At 48.0% G+C, this 25806-nt stretch overlaps 1 long non-coding RNA gene across 2 annotated transcripts in view; it reads left to right on the forward strand.

Annotated features, from left to right (window-relative positions):
* The first annotated feature begins 12326 nt into the window (after positions 1–12326).
* Positions 12327–25806, forward strand: part of LOC112574206 — a 65806-nt gene continuing 52326 nt past the window's right edge. For both annotated transcript variants that reach the window (XR_003101382.1, XR_003101381.1), the window contains exon 1: positions 12327–12458. This is a non-coding gene — a long non-coding RNA (uncharacterized LOC112574206). The remainder of the gene's footprint in view (positions 12459–25806) is intronic.

Consider the following 25806-nt stretch of genomic DNA (forward strand, 5'->3'; position numbering starts at 1 on the left):
CCACCGCGGCAACCCCAGCGGCTGGAGTGAGCGCAACTTATGACAGGGGTCACCAGGGTCACCAGGGGCACAACGTGCGACGTCCGACAAACGTTGTCTGCGGGTGGTCCTGGCTTCTGGCAAAGCCTGCAGAGCTCCACCCTCTGACTCCCGTTTGTCGCTCCCCACGTCATCAGAACCGCTAACGACCTTTGACATCCGAGTGTGAGTTCTCTTTCCTGACGCTGACCGGGTCGTGATCCGATGGACTCGTGGACGGAAGTGGCGGTGGACCAACTGCTGATTGCCAACAACGAGGCGGTCCGCTTGATGTCACATAAACAGCAGCTGGTTCCGAGTGGAGCTCGGCGTCCACCCTCTCCGTTTTCACGCCGGGTGGTGTCCCCTTCTGGCCTGCAATACTCCATTTCAGGAAGCCATGGAAGGTTCTGGAATTTCAATACCGTTAGGAAATGGCACTCTCTTTGTCCTCTCGCTTTTACGACTGCGCTGTCATGGCTTCCCCTTGTTCTAGCGAGATTGAATAGCACCCGGCACGGAGAGGCCCCCGCACGTCACCAGCGGGGTAGGGAGCGAGTGCACAGCGCACGTCACTACATCACACAGGGGACGTCACTACCTCGTTGTCTAGAGACAGGGGAGAGCACTAGATTATAGCGAGCAGGTGGACAGGGGAGAGCACAAGATTATAGCGTGCAGGTGGACAGGGGAGAGCACAAGATTATAGCGTGCAGGTGGACAGGGGAGAGCACTAGATTATAACGAGCAGGTGGACAGGGGAGAGCACTAGATTATAACGAGCAGGTGGATAGGGGAGAGCACTAGATTATAACGTGCAGGTGGATAGGGGAGAGCACTAGATCATAGCGTGCAGGTGGACAGGGGAGAGCACTAGATTATAACGAGCAGGTGGATAGGGGAGAGCACTAGATTATAACGAGCAGGTGGATAGGGGAGAGCACTAGATTATAACGTGCAGGTGGATAGGGGAGAGCACTAGATCATAGCGTGCAGGTGGACAGGGGAGAGCACTAGATTATAACGAGCAGGTGGATAGGGGAGAGCACTAGATCATAGCGTGCAGGTGGACAGGGGAGAGCACTAGATTATAACGTGCAGGTGGATAGGGGAGAGCACTAGATTATAGCGTGCAGGTGGACAGGGGAGAGCACTAGATTATAACGAGCAGGTGGACAGGGGAGAGCACAAGGGTGGAGGACAGGACACGTGATCACACAACACAAGCAGCTCGCAAGTACCGTAGGGGGCAGAGGTCGGGAAAACCTGAAATAGTCTACACGTGTCACTCGGGGGATAGTCGGGTGGAGGAGGTGCTGTGACGTGTGTAGTGTGGTCCGTTGTTATGCTGTGACGTGTGCGGTGTGGCCATTTGTTATTATGTGACGTGTGTAGTGTGGCCATTTGTTATTATGTGACGTGTGTAGTGTGGGCCGTTGGTATGCTGTGACGTGTAGTGTGGGCCGTTGTGAGGATGTGACGTGTGTAGTGTGGGCAGTTGTCATGATGTGACGTGTGTAGTGTGGTGTGGCCAGGCCTCGCTCTGCCACATGTCGAGACATCGCTTGTCTCTAGCCTGCAGCTTCCTACACCACCTTGTGGACACGTGACAGCTGCGTCACCCGTCACGGGAGCCGCCATTGTCTGTAGCCAGGATGTCGTCGCAGCTTTCTGTTCACTTCTCCTCGTGGAGTGAGATTTCATTCAATTTACTGCAGCTTCACTCGCTGTGATTTCATGGCGATGCAGTTAGATGTGATTTGAGTTGAACTCATTCCATTTTGCTCAAAGCTGATTGCATTTCGCGCGGCTCCTTCCTCGCTGATTGAAGGTGATTGATGCTGAATGACTGTCCACGGCGCTGAAGCCCTGTTCACAGCGGCTTTCATTCTTTCCCGGAGAAAGACGCTGAGGCAGAAAAAAGATTGACTATTAGTCTCAAGACCAGATCGATTTTTGATTGGGTGGCCACAGTACTGTCATGCGCACACGTCTTCAGCTTTAACAAGGAGATGGACTTGAGAGGAAATCACTTCCTGCACCTCCATCTTGTGACGTGTTTGTCGCCTGTTACACAGCAATGCATTCCACTTCTGCTTCCTTTGCTCCTTCCTTCTTCATTAGTGTAGGCACTAGTCACTGGTTAGCTTAGAGCGTTGTTAGCGTGAAGTAGTACCATGAGTTAGCGTAGAGTAGTGCCATCAGTTAGCGTAGAGTAGTGCTTTAGTTAGCGTAGAGTAGTGCCATCAGTTAGCGTAGAGTAGTACCTTTAGTTAGCGTAGAGTAGTGCCATCAGTTAGCGTAGAGTAGTACCTTTAGTTAGCGTAGAGTAGTACCATCAGTTAGCGTAGAGTAGTGCCATGAGTTAGCGTAGAGTAGGGCCTTTAGTTAGCGTAGAGTAGTGCCATCAGTTAGCGTAGAGTAGTGCCATCAGTTAGCGTAGAATGCTGTCATTGGTCAGTGTAGGAAGTAGTCATTAGCGTAGAATGTTGTTATTAATCTGAAAAGTATGGCGTTCAACATGTTCCAACCCTAACCCTTGTGACGAACTCTACACATTGTGAAGTTAAATAAGTAAAGATAAATAAGTAAAGATAAATAAGTAAACCATAAATACAGTGATACCTCGGTTCTCGAACGCCTTGACTTTCGACCAAATCGGTATTCGACCAGGAAATTCGAGAAAATTTTGTCTTGGAATTCGAACAAATATTTGGAACTCGAACATCCGAACGTCCGAGATGAGCCGAGTTGAGCCGAATGGCGTTCATTCTGCCCAGCGCGCCTTGCTTGCGTCATCAGTGACAATAACCATCCCCCTTCCCTCCTCCCTCCACATTCATTCCCTCCTGCCATAAAGTTTGGTACAGGTACAGTAAATGAAACACAATTTACTGTACTGTACAGTACATTTTTATTTTTATTTTATTTTATTTTTTTGTTTTAATAAATACACTTTTATTTCTCATTTCTTGTTGAGACTCACGTTTTTCTACATATTATATACAAATTAGGCCAGTAAATAGGCATTTTCTGGGGCTTGGAACGAATTAATCCAGTTTCCATTATTTCCTTTGGGTTTCATTGCTTCGGTTCTCGAACAATTTGGTTCTCGACCGTCCTCCCGGAACGAATTATGTTCGAGAACCGAGGTATCACTGTATCATGTATTCAGGAAAGAGTTAAAGAAAACAACTTTATGTTAATGTGTTGATCAAGTTTCCTTACTTTTAACTTGGTTTTCCTTTGTGTTGTTAACGTGTGTTGTCAATGTTTCTGTGTATATATATCTACACACACTAGACCTGTGACACGACCTGCTACATGTCGGTGCTACACTCCGATGTCAAGGACCTGTTGTAGACGTAGGAGAGCAGTGTCGTAACTGTGTCAAGCTGACCTACAAATGTAGAAAAACTAGAAATAAAGACAAGATGTCACGATGAGACACTAGCAGCTTGTGGTGGACATGACTGACAGCCAGCCTTGGTGACACTATAGGTAGGGTGACGTCACATGCAGGCTACACTACGAGGTATACTTCATAGCTGTCATGACGTCACATGCAGGCTACACTACAGTGAGTCTGAACGTGTTCACATAGTCAGTGAACTTTGCAAGTGTTGTGTGAGAAATGGAGTTTACCCGAGCTGCCAGAGTGAACTACCCAGGCATCCATGTCCCCCGCCGCCCACGTGACCTGAAGACAGGACATCTCGACCTACAGATTCTTGTCAGCCACACGAATGTACACAGACGACTGGCCTGTAGTGCATTGCTTCCACATAGCCACAGCGTGACAGCTTTGTCACACTTGCTCACACCTTTGTCCACATCTACATAGCCACATCGTCACAGCTTTGTCACACTTGCTCAAACCTTTGTCCACATCTACATAGCCACATCGTCACAGCGTTGTCACACTTGCTCACACCTTTGTCCACATCTACATAGCCACATCGTCACAGCGTTGTCACACTTGCTCACACCTTTGTCCACATCTACATAGCCACATCGTGACAGCTTTGTCACACTTGCTCAAACCTTTGTCCACATCTACATAGCCACATCGTCACAGCGTTGTCACACTTGCTCACACCTTTGTCCACATCTACATAGCCACATCGTCACAGCGTTGTCACACTTGCTCACACCTTTGTCCACATCTACATAGCCACATCGTGACAGCTTTGTCACACTTGCTCAAACCTTTGTCCACATCTACATAGCCACATCGTCACAGCGTTGTCACACTTGCTCAAACCTTCGTCAACATTTGCTGGTTAAGAAGGGTTTATTATAAAGTATATGTAACAGAGTTATCACCCCTATAGACACAAAGATGGCGGCACCAGAGGTCGCGGGTGCGTGGGGAAGCTGTAGAGATAACCTCACGTCCACACATCGCTCACCTCTCATCGCCCGCTTATCCCGACGATGAATCGGTGAGGAGTGACGATGTCGTCAAATATTCATGCAGTGGTGACCTCCCCTGGTCCTACCCTCCGGCAGGTGGCGTGACGAGACTCGCGCCCGCCACTCTCATTTGCATAACGTACTCGCTTCCAGACACGCGCTGTAGGCCTGCTGACGTCACCGCTACGAATGACGTCAATTCACTAAACAAATCACAGATCACGAATCACAAATCACGTGATTAAGTCTGGTTTCGGGGATAAAGCGCACCGACTATTCCTGTCTTTCTGTGTCAGCAGACTGCCGGCTCTCTATGTCAGTCAGCAGACTGCCGGCTATCTATGTCACTGTCAGCAGACTGCCGGCTATCTATGTCACTGTCAGCAGACTGTCGGCTATCTATGTCACTGTCAGCAGACTGTCGGCTATCTATGTCACTGTCAGCAGACTGCCGGCTATCTATGTCACTCGGTGTCAGCAGACTGCCGGCTATCTATGTCACTCTGTGTCAGCAGACTGTCGGCTATCTATGTCACTGTCAGCAGACTGCCGGCTATCTATGTCACTGTCAGCAGACTGCCGGCTATCTATGTCACTCTGTCATCTCTGTGTCAGCAGACTGCCGGCTATCTATGTCACTCGGTGTCAGCAGACTGCCGGCTATCTATGTCACACTGTGTCAGCAGACTGCCGCTGTCTATGTCACTCGGTGTCAGCAGACTGTCGGCTATCTATGTCACTCGGTGTCAGCAGACTGCCGGCTATCTATGTCACTCGGTGTCAGCAGACTGCCGGCTATCTATGTCACTCGGTGTCCGAGGTGTAGCCGGACCACAAGGAGATAACATCAATGTTTGCTTGCACCTGGTGGCCATGAATACAAAATAAATAATATACTAGTTTAATAAATGTTCTCACGTGACCAATATTTTAGTCCTAGTCACGAGCAGCAAATAACAAAGTAAATAAAGTGATCGAATTATCGATCCTTCAATCCATCCATCCATTGCTACTGTCTATTTTTATGTTTTTGAACTCTGATTAGACTTTGTAAACGATCTGGACTCATCCTTCCAAAGCTTCTAATCACAGAACTGTACCGGAAGCTGGGGGTCTTGACCCCGCAGACAACTGAATCACCTGACCGATCTTTTGTTGCCAGAGGTTTTCATTACCTCCCTTCAAAGAGATTTTTTTTCAAAAACGGCCGCACGTGCTGAGGCGAGTTACATTATTTATTTCGATGCTCACAAGACAAGAAAACAAGTTCGCTGGCGTGACGACGAAGACAAACTCTGGACAGGTCACGCCACCTGGGGGCCAAGGAGGCTGGGAGGACCACCTGTGGGGGAGGTTGTGGGGGTGTTGTTCCGTCTGACAGGTCACGTGGTGCGTAATCAGCGAGCAGCGATGGTGGCGATGAGGAGGAGAAACGAGATGTGTGGCGATGATGAGAAGCGTGACGTCAAAGGGTCATGCAGTGTGTCAAAGGGTCATGCAGTGTGACAGGGTCACTCAGCAATACAGAGGCACTCGGCTTGACACTTCTAGCGACACGCTCTAGTTTTTGACATCGGGTTGTTGTTGTCAACATGGCTGCCCACCACCCTGTGTGGAAATATCAGCAAGGGGTCTGGAGTCGTCTCCCCTCTAACCGAGCTTTGACTGGGGCAGGAGGAGGTGGAACCCCAGCAGGACCGGCGTTGACATGATTGAGTGTCGGGGGTCCGTGTACAGCGACTTCTCCTCAACGGCGGCAATGGAAGGTGTGGACAGACCAAAGACATGTCAGGCCACTGTCTGACTGCAAGACTGTGTCACAGTTGATGACATTCACCTCGGTGGTGTCGTGTCATGACAGTCCAAGTTGTTTGTTGACGTGGACATGTCCGGGGGTCAGAGTCGCGCTACAGTCACGTTTCCTTCTCGTGGCAGCGCAAACTGAAATCAGTTTCAAAAACTATTTTCATTGTGTTTTATGAAACGCTAGTTCGACAAACAAGTTTGTAAAACGGGTTTTGTTTCTCCTGTGACTCAGCATGAAATACAAAATGAAAGGAGGAAAGATTTCGAGAGAGAGAGAGCAGAAGAAGAAAAGAAGGTCAACACTGAGGAGCGCTTTAGAACAAAAAAAGAAGAAGCCTCATTTCCAATAAGATAACTGCAAAGAAAATCCCAAAAAGAAGATTAAAGCTCAGGACGATACGTTTAGAGAAGGAAAGAAGTGCAGAAAAAAAATTTGAACAGAAACGAAAGAGCAGAGGAAGAAAGAAAAATACAAGGGGCACGATCCTGATTTGTAGGGGGGAGCAAAAAGTCCTTTTACTGTTTGTTCCTTGCCACAAGCGAGCCTCGTCTTCGCTCCGCTGCGTCCTGGACAAACAGACGACAACCACCACCTCAACACCATCCTCTCCCTAGCTATCGCTCGGTGCAGGGGGCGCTGCGCTCAGGAGAAAGGTTCACCGGTGAAAGGGAGGCGCCTCGTGAAAGGAGTTACTTTGTGTGGAGTGAACTTTTTATTATTTGACGTGTGTGGCACCACCTCACCTCCTCACCACCACCCCGTGTCATGTCACGTGTCCACGAGCCATCCTTCAGTTAGAAATCCTCTCTCTAAACACATGGCTGACCTCACACAGGTAGTGCAAGCGACCAATGTGACCAGTGTGACCTGTGACCAGTGTGACCAATGTGACCAGTGTGACCTGTGACCAGTGTGACCAATGTGACCAGTGTGACCTGTGACCAATGTGACCAGTGTGACCTGTGTGACCAGTGTGACCTGTGACCAATGTGATCTGTGACCGATCTGACCAATGTGACTTGTGACCTGTGTGGAGCAAACTGCACTTTGATTTGTTGTCCAAACACCTGTCCCAGAGTGGAGGCAGCTGTGCGATGTGTGTGACAAGGCCTTCGTGACCTTCGCCGCCTTCACACAATCAGTGAAGCACGTGATCACCTGTACACTCTATATTTATCTCAGAGAGAGAGAGAGAGAGAGAGAGAGAGAGACTGGTTTGTTTTAGCCGAGCTGTGGGCCAATAATCATTAGACTATCTATTGTCACACCGACTCACCGCTTCATTATTGCCTTTCTCGTCTGTCGATAACAGGCTCGCTCAGCATGTGTGCGCGCGCAGTCGATAGGAAGTCCCAGAGTTCCTGGCTGCAGCGCCACTGTGGGTTGTCGTTCTTTGCACGTGCTCTTGTCCTCTTGGGTGCAAACAATTCACGAGCTCGATTGCCTCCCGCGGTTATCCCATCCACAAACAAAGATCAATGTTGGCCTCTCACAGCGCGCGGCACGAGCGACAGAGATGTGAAGACAATGGCGGAGAAGAAAGAAATTAACTGTGCAAGTACTGTTGTCGTGCGCCACGCTGGACATGAGAGGTCTGCAGCCGCGTCCACCCATGTCCTTCTGCCAAACGGCAGATTAACGGGCGGTGGGAATGGGAAAGTGGTTGAACAAGTGACTTTGAGGAAGTGGCTGAACGGGTGGCTGACGGGAACGGGGTGGAACAAGTAACTGTGAGAGAGTGGGAAACACTGTAGGAGATAAAAATATTCTTGTGACCTTCCTGTCTTATCGGCGTGAGACATGTAGATATTTCACTTTTCCTTCCTGTCGTCTTAGTGTCCACACGTTGACTGACTTGAGCGACAGAGACAAGTGGTTGTGAATTATGATCATCTGGGAGCAAGTGGAGAACTTTCCACACGTTGATTGCTGGTAGTTATGGCGGCCATTGCCACCTCTGTCTCGCAGCTGAGTGCAGACCTGACCCCGATTGTCGTTAATGATGACATCTGACCTAATTTTCTCGTCTGCCCTCTCGCCGTCGTGGAGGAGAATTTCCAATAATTTTCTCTAAACCCAAATATATTTTCATTGATTTCTATAGGGCCGTCTGAAAGGACCGGAACGTGGGGAGGGTCCATTCGATTTCTGTGTGGCTGGCTGGGAGGATGGGTAATGACCGTGGCGGTGGGGGACCGGGAGGATGGGGGTCGTTGTCGTGTCGTCCTGCCTTCTTCCTCAACTTCCACCTCGTCGTCTTCGATTTCATCGAGAGCGAGCCCTGTCTCCGGTAACCGCAAACCCCAGCCGGACCTCGTGCCAACCACGTGAATAATTTATTTACTTGTCGCCGATGGAGCAGTTTTGCCACGCCATGTTTTGCTTCAGACCACGTGGTAACTCTTTACTTCTTCCTACTCTACTCACTTTTTGTTGTATGCCAACAGTATTCGTTAATAATATGGAAGTAAACAACAAAATAACCAATTCAAAGGTACACGTCAGCACCGTCAATACAGAAAAAGTTTAGAAACGTGCGCAGACTTTGTTTTGTTGTTTTTTGTTTAAAAGAAGCACGTGTTAGGGTTAGGGTTTCTTTTAACGAAGATTTGCAAACCACGAGTCTGGTTCACTTTCACAGAAGATCGCGAGAAATGACGAGAAATACGAGAGAGAAAAGTCAGGGCAAGCCTCTCGGGGAAAGGAAACAGTCATCTTAAACCAATCTGAACAATTAGTGTCAGGCATTCTCGTGTCTCTTATGTTGTCCAGAGCACAAGAAGAGCAGAGGCGGGGTCAACAGGTTGCGACTCTCATGGCGGACCTGACATGTGTGGCTGGCTGGTCCGACAATGACCAGGAGCAGCTTTTGTGAAGCAAAGATGTTTTATTCATAACCCACGAGGGTATTAGGAGCAAATCATAGTTCAACAAGAGCTAAAAGGATTGCACAAGTACACCGGGTGGTGCAGGGGAAGAGCCCATTATTGGCCTATCACGTCTGTGACACACCGTGACCCGCAGTCCCACGTGACAGTCTCATCACCGTCGCGGACCGTTGGCGTCTGGAGCGTCCAGCTAATGTGCCCCCGCACGCCCAGCCATCGACTGTCCTCCCCACCGTGGCAGCGACTGGCAATAAGCAAAAAGCACTTCACCTCAAGTGATGTGTGATAACGAGTGTACTTCATCTCAGGCGAGGGGAGCAGCTGTAGCAAAGTAAAGGTCATAGTAACTGAAGCCTGCGTCTTGTTGTAAGAGGTCAGAGTGCACTGGAGGACCTAAGCCTGGCTTTGCACGAAAACTAACCCCAGAAATAGCTGCCTACATAAAACTGCTGACGGTGGAGGTTTTTTTTTTTTTTTTTACTATGTTTTAGTTCTTTGGTTATTACAGAAACTAGTCTGTCACTCACTCCTGCACGTGCGTGTTGTTTTTGTTTATCTCGACGCCCAAACTAAACTGAGATGACATCTGGCGGCCAGAGATTCATGATTTGGTGATGGAGGACCCTGTGCACCGCTCATATCCAGGACATTTTAAAACCCACCACAACACGTGACGATAAAAACAGCCAATCAAGTCGCCAAGTTATCACGTGCTTCTTTCAGTCGACACGTGCGATGAGTATCACAGTGACGACGACGCCGATGTTTCTGAGCTCAGTCGTCGTTGACAGCAGCAACTGTGTCGCTCACAACTAGTGACTAGTTCTCTATCCTCCCTTCTGCTACAGGCCACCCCCCACACACACACCATCCCGGCCCCACCCTAGAAGTATTTGTTTGTCGTCAGTCGGCTGTAGGTGCCGACAACGAGGCTAGCGAGAGCGAGGACTAAACACGTTTACACAGGTGAGGGCGGTGCAACGACGACAGGTGCTTTCAGTGGCACGCACTTCTGTATGTACTCTATACACACATATATATATTTTGGGGTTGAAGGGGGTTGAGGGAAGGGAGGTGTGGAGAAAACAAGAGCGAGTATATTACTGTCAGGTGACTGTGGGGTGGTGTGTGTGGAGGGGTGATGTGAGTGTATATTGCTGTGAGGAGTGGTGTGTGTGGTTGTGTGAGTATATATTACTGTCAAGTAACTGAGGGGTGGTGTTATGTAGGGGTGTGATGTGAGTGTACATTGCCGTGAAGCGTAAGCAATCTTGTGTAAGTCTCGCCCCTCACAGGGAGGAGAGCCCACAGCCCGCCGCGCGCTATATTTACCGTCTGGCGGAGCTCGTGAGCTCTGTGTGATGCTGGGAACTTAAAAAACAAGCGAGAATACAAAAAAACGAACTGCACTTCTGACTTCATAAATCTTTGAGAGGCAGGCCTGCCGCTGGGCTGTGGTTACACAAGCAGTCGAGGTTCCCCCCGCTTGGGAGGAACTCCTGGGGAGATCACGACTCCAGCCAATCAAATAAAAGCCAGAAAATGTCGCACGCCGGCAATCCGTGTTTAATACACTGTTGCTGTGAGTTTAATACACTGATACTGTGAGTTTAATACACTGTTACACTGTAACATGTGTACCTGCACACCAGTGTTTACCTACCACCCTCGTGCGGCGTGATGGATGGATACCTGGCCAAAACATTCCAGTGCGAGCTGCCTGCAGTTACTATGACAGCGCGTGTGTAAACACTTTATTTACTCTACACGCCAGCTGTGCATCACAAAATGAACAGTGAACAAGGTTGTTGCTGGATTTAAAAAGTAAAATGAAATGACTTTTGGTTGGAAAAATAAAGGATCCTCACTTTGTGGACAAACGAATTGTCAGTCAAACAGTTATTTTCACAAAACACATTGTGATTGTATTATTGCTGGCGTGAATGTTGAGTGTGTGATTTCTTGTTTACTCACCTGACTTTGTGGTCAACACTACAAGTTTCATTTTCCCTTTGACATATATGTACACCACCCGTTAGGACTCTGTCACCGTGACATTTGTGCATCTATATTATATTTATATAATATATCATAAATAATATATTATATTTATATACAGTGCAACCTCCATTATCCGGTCTTCAATTAACCGCGCATTGAGGTATCCGTGATCGCCTTCAAAACAAACTGCTAGACATCACGACACCAAGATGTACGAGCACAGGGATGTATCCTACCTGTCACACCTGAAGTTTTCTTTCTTGATTAGGGTAGGGATTCCCACGTTAGTGACCTCCAGCACTCGGCACACCAACAACATTCAGAACATCGTCTTTGTCTCAGAAAACTTGATAAACAACACCAGAAAGGTGAGACGGTTACTGTACAGCTTGTAACAAGTTACTGTTACTGTACAGTTGTAGCATCTGCGAAGAATTATTTTCGATTATCTGTGAATTTTGATTGTCCAGATGACGGGTGCCGGCCATTAAAGCGAATAATTAAGGTTGCACTCATTGTATATACATAAATAAAGTGAGGAGAAGATCCTTACAGTCAGACAAGACCGGTGACTGTAGGTCTGTAACTTACCTGTGAACGTGTTGAAGATATTGTGGACATACACGTGAGACTGGCTAGCTATAGGTTAGTAACTTACTTGTGAACATGTTGAGGATATTCTGGACATACACGTGAACTAACGCATGTGAGACTGGCTTGCCATGTAAGCAGGACATCCGCAGTGGTGTCCAGTGTATTGTCTTGTGAAACACGATGTTAACCCTGTTTACTGTCGGGGGTCCATGGCCACGTGCACTGGGGTCTGTCACGTGATCAGCGGCCTTCCGTTGTGGTCGCGCGATTAACGGTTTTATGTGCGCACGTGGCGTGTTAGCTGACCGTGTGTTTGGAGTGGCCTGCAGCAGGGACATCCACCCTTCTCACCCACCCCACACAGCATCCCAGTGGCTGCAGCAAGGGACTAAGGACCTGTCACCACATCCTCCCATCCTCACTACGTCCTCCCCACACAGCTCCCCAGTGAGTGCAGCAAGGGCTGTGAGGTGCAGCGCGTGTTTGCGCCGCCTGTCAGTCAGTCGCTTGTCTATTAGCCTCACACCCCAGCCTCCCCCCTCCCCTGTGCATCCTGTGGGCGCCGCATCACGGCGCGTGCAGTCAGTCAGCAGCCTGCGGCCGGCGCGCTCCACGTCTGATTACGACATCCACGGCCGCCGCCTTGCGACAACGAGTCGCTTTGCGGCAAACAGTTGGCAGGATTTCGCGCGCGAGGTGTGTCTCTGATTCCCTCTGGCTCTTGCTGCGATTTGGTGAGTCCTTCCGTCGTTCTCTCACTTCTGTGTCTTTCCTCACGTGCACGCGTCTGTCTTTGCTCCATTTGTTGTCGTACAAACGTCAGCCACACGTCGCACGCGACACCAACACGCGCTCGTCTGCTCCTCGCACCGCAAGTGGCTGTCGGTCTGACAGTCGAGGGTCTTACAGTGCTGAGGGTATTACAGCTTTGAGGGTATTACAGTGTTGAGGGTACTACAAGATTGAGGGTACTACAGTGTTCAGGGGATTACAGCATTGAGGGTATTACCGGGTACTAGCACACATCTGTGTGTGTGTGGGGTGGCAGTGGCGGTCCGGCATCATCGCGAGCTGGCTCCAGATTTGAGAGGCTCGCGGGATTTCATGGGATTACGCGCCGTGTATCAATGAGCGTTAGACCTTGAGCGGGTTGTCCCGAGGATGTGGAGGGCTGCTGGCACAGGCAGCCTTGGAAACACGACCCGTCGACACACACACAGAGAGAGATGCTTCGATTCGCAACTGCGCGAGTGTCTGCAGACGAGAGGTCGATGATGGAGAACGGCACGGGGCGAGCGCGCGCTGGCAAACCGTCTGCTCGCCCCACCGTCTGCAAGAGCTGCACTGCTCGGGGTGCAAGGGGGCGGGTGGCGGCGTATCCGTGGCTCTGGTCTACAAAGAGCATCGGCGGTGATGAGAGGAGGGTGGCTGAGCGCAGAGTGGACCCACAAGACGTGTGTGGGAGACAACCGCACACCACATGCAGTGAATGGGGAGGTAAATCTCGCGGGTGCCTTCTTCTGCTTCTCACACTTGGTTGCAGCTTTTGGCAACTGTTTGCATTCCATGTTCCTAGGGGCGCGGGAGCCTGAGTGAAGGTAAACAGGCAGTCATTGATTTTCTATGAAAGCGCAGTGTGATTGCTTGTTCAGCCGCTGTGGCTGCCAGTTTCTGATCAGAAATAATGCCTATAATTATGTGACATCTTTCTGACCCAAATATAGAAACATGGGGAGGGGGAAGCAAGTATACTACATTTTCTGTCTTACAGTCAGCGCCAGGTTTGTACAACTACCTCTGCTTGCAGAACTGAACTGTCTTGATAAATTCTTGCTATTGCAGATATGTTTGTTTATGAATGATGAGAGTGTGTGTCTCGTAGAACTTTCTCTGTGTTTGTGGCCATTATCTGGTTTTTAGCCCCTTCCCACTCTCACAGTTTGTTGGAATGCTTTTCTGTCAGCTTATTAGTGTTAAATAATGACAGAATAAATATTAAGAGCTGTCAATAGCAACCAAACTACAAATGGAGAGAGCTGCTGTTTCAATGGAGGAAGCATTTACAATGTAATATGATGATGAGACAATAATAACAATCCTAGAGAGCTAAAGAAACAGCAATTACAGTATAATAATGAACATTACACTGTAATTCATAACCCAGTCTCAACACATTGATCATACATCATACAGTCTCAACACACTATATAATATATCACACAATCTCAACAAACCATAAGACAGTTAAACAGAACACTATAATATAGTCTCTATACACTCATACACTGTCCTCACACTACGATACATCACAGTACAAAATACAGTCACAGTCTCAACTCACTATATATCACACAGTCTCAACTCACAGTCTCAACTCAATATATATCACACAATCTCAACAAACCATAAGACAGTTAAACAGCACACTATAATATAGTCTCTATACACTCATACACTGTCCTCACACTACGATACATCACAGTACGAAATACAGTCACAGTCTCAACACTCTATATATCACACAATCTCAACAAACCATAAGACAGTTAAACAGCACACTATACCAAAGTACCTCATACACTCTCCTCACACTACAATACATCACAGTACAAAATACAGTCACAGTCTCAACTCACTATAATAGTCACACAGTCTCAACTCACTCAAATGCAATATCACATTTTTCCTTGATAGATACACGATAATAAAATCTGCCATTTCCATCGTGTCATTCTGTGACACCGGACTTTGAGATGATGGCCTATTCATTGCTAATTCGACTAGTTTGTCATCAGCCAGTAGACTGCAGTGTTGAAGTTTAATTATGTAGGTTGTTATCTTCTTTGACCTTCTTTGACCCCATCCCGTTACATTATTTATTCTTGTGATTGGACTTGGTTGAGCTAAATAGTCAAAAATATTGATATACTGTCCTTTGTTTATTAATTTTACCATCTGTTAAGAATGTGTTTTAGAAGCCACCTCTACTAACCTGGTAACATGAGCAGTAACGTGTGTTCGTGTGTGTGTGCTGGTGTTTATGTGTTCAGTCTTAACAGAATATGCCTACACCAGTCCATTCAAATGTTTATAGTTTATGTTTCATGACAGAATTATACTTTAGAATCTTTCTCAACATGTCATAAATTGTATCATTGTATAATTGTATTTATACATACATTTCATCTGTGACTGTATCTGCTAGACTGACTCAGATGTGATGTGTATGTGTGTGACCTCAATGGGTTACATAGTAGACTGTATTCTTGACAACACAGACATCAGCATTGCTGGCCGTAGATATACCCTAACAGACCCATGTAGCAGAACATATCATTGCCTACAGACTACTCTTAACTGAAAAAATATGGTTTGACCATCATGTCAAAACTTCGTTAAGCTTGGTCAAATTTTCATCTACATTTGTCAGGTAAGAACAGCTGAACAGAATCCCAGAAGACACATGGACCTACCCTAACAAGCCCACGTTTCAGAACGTATCATTTCCTAATGGAAGCAGAAGAAAGGTTAGCCAGCCCTTAATAGCCTACAGAGCAGGATGTATCATTCTCTAACAGATACCCACAAGACAAAGCGCCTTGTTGCTCTTGTCTCAGGCTTACTTAGCGGAGCATACACCTGAGAGACATGATAGCAGAAGGGATTCTCCCAGTGTGACTTGCAGAACAGAGGTTGCTAATAATATCAGACGGTGTTCAGACAGCCCCGTAAAGCAGTATTATCCTGGCTGGCTGGAGACCCACAGGGAACAGGAGATAATACACTCAGCAGGACCAAGCTCTGCTGTAGATAATGTAGGAGATTTGCTTTCATTAGAAAAGCGTTTACATCCATGGCTTGGCTCTCTCTGCAAGAAGTGAAAACAGGTTCCATCATGACACTAAGCTTTCTTGCTCACATGTATGCCCTCAGATGTAGACTAGAGACATTGGCTGAGAGTTCTCTCTCTTGTATTGTGTGCATCAGTAGCCATTCTGCCCCTCAGTCTTGTGGTAACAGTTTACAGTCTTGTAAGACATTTCATTAAGTTAAAGACGGACATTGTACAGCCCTGTACAAACTGACCAAACACAGTGACACATACAGTCAGTGGCTGACATTTACAGTCCTGTACCAACTACAGTTGTCACAGCACTGACTACCTGTACAAACTGACCAAACACAGTGACACATACAGTCAGTGGCTGACATTTACAGTCATGGTCAGTGGCTGACATTTACAGCCTGTTGGCTGACCAAACCAGTGTCACCTGTCAGTGGCTCTCTGACAAACACAGCTGACACAGTGGACACAGTCAGTGGCTGACATTGTACAGCCACAAACTGACCAAACAGTCCCAACACTACAGTCAGTGGCTGACTACACCAGTCAGTGGCTCTGACATTTACAGCCCTGTACAACTGACCAAACACAGTCAGTGGCTGCCATTGTGCAGTCTGTACAAACATAATCCTTCTACTCAGTATTTTTTATGTGTCAGTGTGGACGTGGAGCTAGGGTTAGGATTAATCAGTCTTAGTGGTCATCGTGGTCCGCTTTCAACGTTTTACGAAATCCTTCTTTTGTGCTGATAACAAGCTGCTGGACGAGTGAGGAGGTCAGACTCGAGCGTCTGTGTCCAGTGCAGCAAGAGGTCAGCTTAAAGGGTTGTCACGACAATAAAACTGACTAGAACCTGGTGACGAGTAGGAGAACTTGAATCTCGTCTATGTTCGCGTCTGTTCATATGGGAAAAGTTGAAGTTTTGTAACATGGTGTGTTTAAGAAGAGAAGTTACATCGGACTCTTTCGTTTACTTACACGAAGTCTCGTTCTCCGTCACGTGACCTTATGACATGTGACCAAGGCTGCTTACCGTGACACAGACTGTTTTCTGTAATTTTTAAACACTGTGCTGTGACAAGTTCACTGTAAAACCTGAACAAACTCACGTGACACCACCGATCACGACGTCAAATCTCCGCAATGACGACAGACACTCTGTGTACGTCACTGACTGACGTCACAATGACCTCAGACACTTCCTGTACGTCTCTGACTGACGTCACACCCAGACTGACGTCACACTTCGTCTGGTAATCGGGAAGCTATCGCGGTTACGGCGGAAGGACACAACAGTGGATTGTTTCTATTTTATAAACATCGGCAGCGGAAGTAGTGCCAACAAGTGGTGACTAAGTGAGACACGAATCATTCTGTATTTCTGCCGTGCTCGGCAATCGAAACTAAATATAGTTTTAAACGTTTCGACTGGCACCACAGCCTCACCACAGCCTTGAGTAGACGGCACGGTGGACTTGTTGCTGTCTGTCGTGTTCACATTGTGTCCGGCTGCGCCTCAAGCCCAGATTTCGTGCATTACGAGGCAGGTTGGGAAGTCCGGAGATAACAAATGAGGCGATCAATGCAAAGACCAAAGTGATAATTAATTCCTTGCTGGGCTTGTTATGCCTCTCACCATCCGAGAGCGGGCGAAAGTAATTGCCGGTGGTAGTCACGTGACCCGGGCGAGGTGGCTGAAGTGGGCGACTTGACAAGCTGCCATTGCGTGCCCAGTAATAGGTCTGAGCGAGGTCACCCAGTGAGGACAACTGAACCGCTGGCACTGATTAACCCTCGTGTCGTCTCTCATTCACTGGGTGTGAAGGGATGGAGGATGGGAGGGAGATGACAGGACAGTTGCCGCTGACGGCATTAGTAGGGCTTGAGGGTTGTCTCCCCAGTAGGTATCTCCTGGGGGGCGCTGTGGGTCTGCTGCAGTCGGCGAGGGCTGGCGGCAGATGGAGTGCAGTCCTCAGGACATGGCAAGAGTCGTTTGCAGCCAGTCATCTGCCACACGTCTAGTGCTGCAGCTACAGGTAGGATCAACGGTGGGTGGCTGCAGATAAGACCTGACACACCCGATGCGTTCCCCCTCCATCTTGAGAGACCCTACTCCCTGTAGGCCCACAGGTTTACGGCATCTCCTCCATGCGAACCTTGAGGGATCCACAGTCAGGCGCGACAACTTCTGTCGACAGACGAGGAGCTGTTGTGCGTGCAGATGGCTTACATGTCAACACGACTCGGATTCGAGGGCGGGGTTGATGATGAAAGCCAGAACAAACCTTGTTTGCAGGAAAAACTTTAAATTAAAAACAAGAGATTAAGTCTCTTAATCTTCTTGTGAACGTTAGCGGTCAAGGCCACTGACCTCATATCGGTCAAGCGGTCAAGGCCACTGACCTCATATAAGCTGACTGTGAATGTGACGATGAGGTTCGTGTCTTTGAGTGAAGGCTGGCATTCAGTCATTTATCTCGTGATGACCAGTTAGTCGGGAGGCTGTCCTCAGGCTGTTGTGAGCGCAGGTACAGTGCGTGCAGGGAACTGTAGTGGACGCCATCGTGTTCTCCTGTCATTTCTTCCTCTGTCCACCAGCGAGTTCGACTGACCATTCACTGTACTCTGACAGTCTCAGTGTCCCGGTTAAACCACACCATAACACTAGTCTCTTTGCCAGAAGACATTTCCGTGACAATCACATCCGGGCTGCGGACACATTCGTTGGTGGCCTTCTGTTGGCGAGAGTCGCAGCAGTTGTCTTGGTTACTTGGGCTCCAATGTCTGGAGTCTGTTTTCCCGTGTCAGCAAGAAGACTCCACGTCTGTCATCCTCACATCTTTGTTTACCTGCAGTACTCACTGAAGCCCACAGTAACAAGCAGACAAAGGTTCGGAAGTGTTAGAGGTGGGACCTGTGTGAAGCAAGCCATCTCCCATGCTACATGCTGTTTGTGTAGTGTTCAGTAGCGTGCGTTGTGACAGCAGGCACGTGACCTCTGTAGTTGACCCGCCGCTGTCGTCATCAGCTCATGCGCATGCGTGCGAGATTGTCCGCCTTGTAGACAAGGTTTCACACTAGGAGACTTGTATTTTGTGGGTTAGTATGGAGAGTGTTTGAAGACAGTAGTGTATGTACTTTATGTCTGTGTACTTTATACGCCACGTCATGATGTCACACAACCTTCACACAGCTGTCAAGATAAAACTGTCTCACTACACCTTAATGCCGTCAGATCCCATCAACAATCCCACCTGTAAAAAGTGGCTGAGAGGATCCGCTAAGCGAATAACCTCTGACCTGAGCATCTGGCAACACTTGCTGTGAATACTGTAAGGCACAGCACTCGGCGCACCACCTCTACACGTGTCACGAATACTGGTCTGGCAGGAGAGCCCGCAGCAGGTGCCGGCGACTGACCCGCAGTTTCTGACTTTCAATCCTTCCACAAGACGTGGCCTTGAATAAACATAAACATAAACATAAACTACTTTCCTCCCGCCCTCACACTCCCGCCCTCCGCCCTCCGTTGTCCGTGTAATGTGAGGAGAGCTGAGAGCACACGGCACGTCCTCCTCCATTATTGTCTGTCAGACTTCTGGATTATTTTATTTCTCTTCTTTTCCCCTGGCCTGATAATCATCTACTCTCATCCTTGCTACAATCTGTTCTAGAGGCTTTTTATTTTTGCACGTGCGCGCTGCGTGACATCAAGATGCGGGGAGTGGATGTGTGCGCCTTGAGTTGCTGTCGGTCAGGGCGGTGAGGGCTCAGCCGTGCGTGTCTCACCTGGGAAGTGTGTGTGTGTATATATGTGTGTGCGTGTTTGTATATATGTGTTTGTGTGTATGTGTATGTACATGTTTGTGTGTGTGTGTTTGTGTGGGTGTGTGTTTGTGTTGTGTGTGTGTGTGTGTGTTTGTGTGCGTGTTTGTCTGTGTGTTTGTTTGTGTGTGTGCGCATGTTTATATGTGTTTGTGACGAAGTATATATGTGTGTGTGCGTGCGTGTATGTATATATGTGTTTGTGTGTATGTGTATGTGTGTGTTTGTGTGTGTGTGTGCGTGCGTGCGTGTATGTATGTATGTGTATGTACCTGTGTGTGTGTGTGTGCGTGTATGTATATATGTGTATGTATTATGTGTATGTACGTGTTTGTGTGTGTGGGTGTGGGTGTATGTATATGTGTGTATGTATTATGTGTGTGTGGGTGTAAGTCTCAAGCTGGTGTACCTATATATATATATGTGTGTGTGTACATATTAGGGCCGGCGTGCGTGCAAGTGATCTCGTCAATGTGCGCGTGCTCACGCGCTCTCACCATTCGTTGTGTGCATTTGTGCGTGTATCTGTGTGTATGTGTGCGTGTATGATGTATCTGTGTGTGTATCTGTGTCTATTGTGTGCATGAGTGCGTGTGTCTGTGTGTGTATCTGTATCTATTGTGTGTGTAAGATAGAGAGAAAAAAGACAGATGCTGTGAGTAGATGTAAGAACAAGTGGCGATGACGGGGCCGACAACTGCGGCGTGGCAAAGGACGATGAAGGACAGTCCGCACTGTAGCGGTGGTGGTGGTGGGGGGGAGATAAGTCAGGGAAGTAACTGTGCACGGCATCACCCGCTGACAGCAGCCTCCTGCACTTTCCCCCAGCACCATAGCACCACGTGTTCCTCTCAGTCTTGCGGAAAGCCACGGTGAAGGCTCGGTATTGCAGTTGTTGTCATGACAACCGGTAGCTGCCGTCGCTGCCACAACCAAAAACATTAACTGAAGTCATGTAGATGTGATGTCTGATGATGTCTGGCAGGCTTTGTACTCCACAAGGTATGGTGTTCACAGCTTGCGACAAGCACATTTCACAGTTACTATGGTGTTCACAGCTTGCGACAAGCACACTTCACAGTTACTATGGTGTTCACAGCTTGCGACAAGCACATTTCACAGTTACTATGGTGTTCACAGCTTGCGACAAGCACATTTCACATACACTATGGTGTTCACAGCTTGCGACAAGCACACTTCACAGTTACTATGGTGTTCACAGCTTGCGACAAGCACACTTCACAGTTACTATGGTGTTCACAGCTTGCGACAAGCACACTTCACAGTTACTATGGTGTTCACAGCTTGCCGACAAGCACACTTCACAGTTACTATGGTGTTCACAGCTTGCGACAAGCACACTTCACAGTTACTATGGTGTTCACAGCTTGCGACAAGCACACTTCACAGTTACTATGGTGTTCACAGCTTGCGACAAGCACACTTCACAGTTACTATGGTGTTCACAGCTTGCGACAAGCACACTTCACAGTTACTATGGTGTTCACAGCTTGCGACAAGCACACTTCACAGTTACTATGGTGTTCACAGCTTGCGACAAGCAAACCACATTTATCGCGGTCAGGCGCACATTCCCAAAAGGTCGTCAATCTATCTTTGACCCTTCAACCCTCTTATATACAGCAGCAGACACGTGCTTGTTCGTTCTTGCAATCATGCTTCGTTTCTCCACCCACCTTCTCTCTCTCTTGTGTTCACAGAGGCGGACAGAAAGAATAAGGCTTTGTCTATAGACTGTGGATATGAGGTGCTTGAGACAAGATGAGACTGTGAGAGTTACTGACTCCACTAGTAAACACCTGTTGATGACACAAGGTGAGACTATCAAAGTTACTGACTCCACTAGTAAACACCTGTTGATGACACAAGGTGAGACTATCAAAGTTACTGACTCCACTAGTAAACACCTGTTGACGACACAAGGTGAGACTATCAAAGTTACTGACTCCACTAGTAAACACCTGTTGATGACACCAGGTGAGACTATCAAAGTTACTGACTCCACTAGTAAACACCTGTTGACGACACAAGGTGAGACTATCAAAGTTACTGACTCCACTAGTAAACACCTGTTGATGACACCAGGTGAGACTATCAAAGTTACTGACTCCACTAGTAAACACCTGTCGATGACACAAGGTGAGACTATCAAAGTTACTGACTCCACTAGTAAACACCTGTTGACGACACAAGGTGAGACTATCAAAGTTACTGACTCCACTAGTAAACACCTGTTGACGACACAAGGTGAGACTATCAAAGTTACTGACCCCACTAGTAAACACCTGTTGATGACACAAGGTGAGACTATCAAAGTTACTGACTCCACTAGTAAACACCTGTTGACGACACAAGGTGAGACTATCAAAGTTACTGACTCCACTAGTAAACACCTGTTGACGACACAAGGTGAGACTATCAAAGTTACTGACCCCACTAGTAAACACCTGTTGATGACACAAGGTGAGACTATCAAAGTTACTGCCTCCACCAAACACCTGTCGATGACACCAGCCTCCACAGAACTAGTAGAGATAGTGGGATAGCCAGCGGATAGTGTATACACTGTGTGTGGAGGGAAGATAAACAATCGCACGAGGGTTTCGCTGACTTTTGTACCTTGGCAGCGAGTTCAGCCGTCACACGACAGGTAAGAAGAGAGACTGCCGTCAGGTACCGCCAGGTAGCGCTGCGCCAAGCTGCAGGGGTTGATGGAGAGGCAGATGCTCGAGGGCTTTTATAGTCAAGGCGCTTGTCTTACACTCCTCCCCAAGGTGGCCATGCTGACAAAGGTTTGGTGTGTTTATCACTCAACCTGGGTTCCGGCCATCGCTTCTACCTGTCTTGTATACCTGTGAGTCGCATGTGATATTTGTTCTAACCTGTAGGCAAAACCTGAACTGCATGACAGAGGTGTAGGAAATAAGGCAGTAGGAGACAGGTATTACAGTGCTAGGAGACAGGAAGACAGGAATACACAAGTGTTAGGAGACAGGAAGACAGGAATACACAGTGCTAGGAGACAGAGATATTACAGTGTTAGGAGACAGGAAGACAGGAATACACAGGTGTTAGGAGACAGGAAGACAGGAATACACAGTGCTAGGAGACAGGACGAAGAGGAAGACTTAGGGATGCTGGAGTGGCTGGTGAGGAGACCAGCAGCTGGAGGACGGAGAGCTTGGTGGCGCTGGTCATCACAAACTTAGGATCAGTCCGCCGGTCTGTCACGCCTAAGCAGTCTCTGTCCAAACATGGCGGCAGGTCCCCTGGCAGTGCACTCCACGGAAATCCACGAGAGTTTGGCGAGGAGAGAAGGACGAGTCAACGGTTTGGGGCTTGACGTCACATTCCACAAAACTCCGGTAAACACTTCGCCGACAAGCAGAACGGAAAACATTTGGCCCGAGAGCCTGTATGCAAACAAGAACGGTATGAAAGTGGCAGGATTAGGATGGAAGTTAAATCAAAACTCGCCAAGCCATTCAAAGAGCAAATAGAGAAGCGTGGATCACCACTGGAAGGTCGGACAGTTTTCACACGTCCCGTTTCTTCACCCGTCCTTTTTTTTTCTACGGAAGTTGTCCGTCTAGAGATTCTGTAGTCGCCTTCTTTGCCACATGTTTGTTCTCTTAGTAGCGAGGAAGTGGCAAAGCGTCTTAAAGTGTAAAAGGCAAGAGGAAAAAAGAGAGAGACATTCTAAAGCCGTTTTTTTTCGCCTTTCGACCTCCCTTCCCCCAACGCCTGACCCCCCTCTCCCCGTCTGCCTTCACTCGTCACTAGTCTAACAGCGAGTGAAGATCGCCCAGCTTGCTTCAAAAGAGCAGTGTTGAAAGGAAAGTCAAACACTGGAGAGTCGGGTCCCGGTCCTGCTCAAACAGGGCTTGTGGGGCGAGGTGACGTCACTGTGTCTGGCAAGTGGGTGGCGACGTGCGCCGAGCATGCGCACAAGCTGGGTGACGTATGGAGGCGAACCGTGGGCTTGGGTCAGGTTTGCTTGTCCAGCGCCATCTTGGTGGACCCCGGGGAGATAACTCTTGACGATGACAGCCATGTCCACAGGCGCTTGAGGCAAGGACACGCGGTGGTGGTCTGTCGTCAGCACGGACCCACGGTATGTGAACAAGGTCTTGCTCACCTCCACCTGATGGATGTGTTCACATGATGGCTGAACTTTGTGGACCTGGCGACACGTGGACAGGCGTGCAGTGAACACGTGGTCAGTCCTGAGCGGGGAGCCCAAAGTACAGGTGGATGAGCCTCGTTTTGAACTGCTTTCTGCCATGGCTATAGAGACATTTAAAGCACTTGTTGGAATGAAATAGTCTTTGGCTGTTTAGCTACAGTCTGTGACAGGAATGCACAGCCACTGTCTTCTCTTGCTGCTTGTGTACAGATACCTACTGACTTAGTGTCTGGTACAGATACCTACTGACTTAGTGTCTGGTACAGATAGCTACTGACTTAGTGTCTGGCACCACTGCACCACCCAATGGAGCGAGAAAAGCTGGTCCTGCCTTGTAGCCGTTAGTGCAACGAGGGATTTGAAAAGCTCGGGCACAGAAGCTAAGCTGCCGAGGGTTAGGACGGCAAGAGACAGAAACGAGATTTGTGAAGTCTGTTGACATCAGCTGTCACATTGGCGCGACATGTCTACACGTGTCTACTCTAAACAAAATGGAGGCTTCAGTTCATGTTTTCAGTTTTCAGTTTTCAGTAACAGTTGCCCTTTACATGCTAACTTTACTCTCGTCCTTTGAGGCTAAAATGTTTTGATGTCGCAGGAAGTTTACTGTGTAGGCCCTAGGGGCCTGAATTGAACTTCTCTATAAAATATCATGTGGATGATAGATATAAAGTATATATATATACAGTGAAACCTAGGTTTTGTTGACTTCAGTTATCTTCGATTTCTCTCCCGCAAAAAAATTTATCGGTTTTCGTCAGTTTCGGATCTAACCGATTGTTTTGGGACGAAAACCGAGGTTTGATTGTACTAAGGTTTTACATATACATACACATATATAAATATACACATATGTATGTGTGAAACAAACATAAGACAGGAGTCTCACACATTTGAAAGAAATAACCGCTGTCTGTCATTATTTGTACATCAGGGAAGATCCAGACATTGTTAGTTGATTGATTTAGGGGGAAAGTGCTTCCACCTGAGGTGATTTCGCGCTGTGAGTGAGAGGAAGGGGGAAAGGATTGGAGTACCCGGAGAAAACCCCCGACCCCCGACCTCCGGCGTGCAAGCAGGTGTCGCGCACAGACAGGTGCCCCAGACGAGAGCTGAGGTCCTCTCACCAGTGTTGTAACCACTGCGCTAGCGGGTGTCCCGGTGCTCACTAGCGGACGTCACCTGTCCACCCCACCTACCTTCCACCCGACTGTTGTCAACACCTTCCCTGTTATTGCTGTGTCCTCAAAGACCTCGACTCTGGCAGCACAGTCGTTAAACGGGTGGCTGACAGCAGGGAACCTCACTCAGCAGTAAACGTCAGGCAGCGCGTGCTCAGTCCACTGTCATCAACGACACTTGAGAGCAAATCCATCGTAAGGATTGTCAGCCATCTTGTAACCGTAACCACTTCCGTCAAGGGAGACAAGTCCGACAAGAATTTTCACGCTCATTGTAGAAAGTTTGTGTGTGTGTGTTTGTGCACATGGACTTTGTGGTGTGCAGCGCCACTAACGATGTCGGACACAGACACCGGACTACATCCGGTCTACCGGCCTTGACATTTCAACTTGATCTTACAGCTTGCTTTATTGAGCTTTGACCTTATCGCTGATGATGGCTACCGTAGGCTCATTGAGGCCTCGTGCTATGTCACTGTAGTGTTATTGTACTATCGTTACTAACAGATCTTCCTGTAGTCATCATTGTACATGTACTATCATTACTAACACATCCTCCTGTAGTCATTGTACATGTACTATCATTACTAACATCCTCCTGTAGTCATCATTGTACATGTACTATCATTACTAACATCCTCCTGTAGTCATCATTGTACATGTACTATCATTACTAACATCCTCCTGTAGTCATCGTAGTCATCATTGTACATGTACTATCATCACTAACAGATCCTCCTGTAGTCATCATTGTACATGTACTATCATTACTAACATCCTCCTGTAGTCATCATTGCACATGTACTATCATCACTGTACTATATTCTGTGCTATCCCCTGCTAACTGTCCTACTTCTGTTTGAAGCTTTTTCAACATCTCTGTAATTAATGGCGCAAGTCTGTGGAGCAAGGAGTTTAAAGGTCTACCTGTGTGACATTTTTTTCTAGTTTTGTGAAAGTCAGACTGCCTGCTGGCGTAGTCGTCGGTAATGAGGTCTTCCCAGAGGCCTTAGCGCGGCCCGGTC

The sequence above is a fragment of the Pomacea canaliculata genome, linkage group LG10 (genome assembly GCF_003073045.1).
Source record: "Pomacea canaliculata isolate SZHN2017 linkage group LG10, ASM307304v1, whole genome shotgun sequence".
Taxonomy (NCBI): Eukaryota; Metazoa; Mollusca; class Gastropoda; order Architaenioglossa; family Ampullariidae; genus Pomacea; species Pomacea canaliculata.